Here is a 3074-nt window from a genome sequence, read left to right as displayed (position 1 = left end):
GAAGAAAGGAGTCCCTAAGCAGAAAAGTCTGAATATGGTTTGGGTGGTACAACAAGAGCCCACAGAGGACTTCTCTGAATTTCTTGAAAGAATCTACCAGGACTATAGAAAGTATATTGATTTGGATCCATAAGCCCCTGAAAATCTTAGAATGGTGACTATGACCTTTATCTCTCAAAGTGCAGGTGACATCAGAAGGAAATTTTAGAAGTTAGAGGGAGGAATAGGCATAAATCTTTCCCAATTAGTAGACATTGCCTTCAAAGTTTATAGTAACAGAGTAGAGAAAAAGGCCTAAGTGGCCACTATTTTCTTAGGACAGGTTATAGGACAATTCCATGAAGCACCCAACTCCCATCTCCCATCTAAAATGGTTATCATTGTTCAGTGCACATATTGCAAAGGAAAGGGGCATGGGAAAAATGAGTTCCTCAAGTGAGGACAAAGGAAGTCAGAGTGTGAGAATTTGAGAATTACGCTGGGAAAAAGAAATAACTCTGACAATGAAGGATGGGACCCAGAGGCTCTATCATTACAACAACGTATTAAAGTCACCTCCCAAAAACCTCAGGTAAAACTAACAGTGGGGGAAACAAACTGTAGACTTTTTGACTGATACCAGAGTAACATATTCTGTGGTGAACAGACCTCTAACTGAGTCGTCGCAGCAGGTCGTAACTGTAACTGGAATTCTGGAAGCCCTGAAAACTAATTTGTCTTGAAGCCATTTGATTGTGCTCTGGGAAATATGGTTTTAAGTCATAAATTTTTATATATTCCTGAGTGCCCAATTCCCCTTCTAGGAAAGGACCTGCTGTCCAAATTCATGCTCAGCTCACTTTCTCTCCAGACAAACAACAGCTCTGCCTATGTGTCCCTCCAGAGCAGTTATTTATGAAATTGTGGGAAGAATAAGAAAAGCGACCCCAGCCAGAAGAAATTGAGAATCTGGTAAACCTCATTGAGTGGGTTGCTGGAGAGCCAGGGAGGGGCTAAGTGAGCTTCCTGTATTAAAACTGACCTCAAACCAGGGGTGGGGTCTCCAATAAGAGTCAGTGTCCCTTGCAGAAAGAGACCCTAAAAGGAATACACTCAATAATTCAGAAGTTTCAAGAATATGGACTTATTCGGCCCGGCCTCTCCCCATACAATACACCCATAGTGCCTGTTAAGAAACTCCACTTAAATGAGTATCAATTTGTATAAGATATAAGGGCCATACATGACATTGTACAGGACGTTCACCCCACTGTCTGAAATCCTTATACTTTGGTGGGGTATACTTAGGTACACCTGGGGACAGCCTCTGGTATTCATTACTGGACTTAAAAGATGACTTTTTTTTGCATCCCAGTTGATCAAAATTTCTCAACCATTGTTTGCTTTTGAATGGCAGGACCTAGATCTCGGGTCAAGGCTCAGTATTGCGGGACATTCTTACCGCAAGCATTCAAGAACTCCTCCACAATTTGGGGGAAGATCCTTCTAGTTTAAAGGACTTAAACTAGAAGGAGGAACTCTGTTACATCATGTAGATACTCTCTTAATTACCAGGACATCATTTCAGCAATGTTTAACTAATATTATAGCTACCTTGAACCATCTGGCATCTTGTGGCTAAAAAGTATCAGCAGAGAAGGCCCAGATTTTCTAACAAACAGTAAGGTTTTTTGGGTTCCTGCTTGAACCTGGCAAAAGGAGTCTTAGTTAACAGAACAAAGAGACCATAATTGAAATAAGAATTCCTAATACCAGGAAACAGCTAAGAGAATTCCTGGGAATGGTCAGCTACTGCTGCATTTTGATTCCAAACTTTGGGCTCATAGCTAAATCATTGTATGAAGCTCTGAAAGGACCAGAATACAGCCCTTTAGAATGGAGGAAGGGTGCACTCATGCTTTGGAGTCCCTGAAGGCATGTCTGGCTTCTGTGCCAGCCTCCGAACCTGCTAAAGCCCTTTCAATGATAAGTTCATAAAAGGCAGGGTATTGCCCTAGGAGTTCTCACCCAAATGCTTAGTGACATTCCCCATCCCATCACATACTTGTCAAAGAAACTAGATCACACTGTCCAGCAGTGCCCAACCTGACGGAATGCTGTGACAGCCACCTGCGGGCTTTTATAGGAAGCTGAAACGCTTTCCTTGGGGCAGCCTATCGTCATTCATGCAGCCCAGCCAGTGTTGAGCCTGCTGGAGCAAAAAGGAAAGCCGTGGCTTGCTGCTGGCAGAAGGGACAGGTACAAAGCCATTTTTGTTGGCACTCGCAATGTCCCCCTCAACACTGTAACTTAAATCCTGCCTCCCTTCTCTCAGAGCCTGACTCGGCCATATTAATACATGACTGTGCTGAAATAATTGAAGTTTATTCTAGCAGAATTGATTTACAGGACCATTCTCTAGAAGAGGCAGACTGGACTGTACATGCAGATAGAAGCAGTTATATGGACAAAGAAAACAGAAAGGCTGGGTGTGCAGTTGTGGCTCATGAAGGAATAGTAGAGGCCAAGGCCTTACCACCACAAATTTCTGCTCAGAAAGCTGAACTGACTGCACTGAAAAGGGCGCTGGAATGGTCACACAGAAATAGCATGCATGTGTATACCATGCTTTCTTCATTTTGCATGTACGTGGTTCCATCTGGAAGAAAAGAGTACTATAACCTCCAATAAAATAGGAAATTAAGCATGCGGCAGAAATTTTAAAATTATCAGAAGCTCTCCTGGTACCTTTATAGGTGGCAGTTATGTACTGCCCAGGGCACTGGAAAGAGGACACTGAAGTGGCTAACGGCAAAGATATGGCTGATCAAGCAGGAAATGAGGCTGCTGAAGGAACGTTTATAATGCCTTTGGTAAGTGTTCTAGACTTGTCACAATTTGACCCTGAATATTTGACTGCAGACTTAGAGAAAAAGCTGAGTTGGGGTTTTGATAAAGAAGGTCCTGATAGTGAATGGAGAAAGAGTAAGAAGGGAGTTATACTTCTTCCTGAACATTTAGTAGAGCCAGTCATGAAGCATTTGCATGAGGCTACTCACTATGGAAGAGACTCATTAACCACCGATATTAAACTG

This window comes from Pteronotus mesoamericanus, unplaced genomic scaffold (assembly GCF_021234165.1).
Source record: "Pteronotus mesoamericanus isolate MK-2021 breed Mesoamerican mustached bat unplaced genomic scaffold, CSHL_Meso_final contig_82, whole genome shotgun sequence".
NCBI lineage: Eukaryota > Metazoa > Chordata > Mammalia > Chiroptera > Mormoopidae > Pteronotus > Pteronotus mesoamericanus.
Note: the sequence above shows the minus strand (reverse complement) of the source record.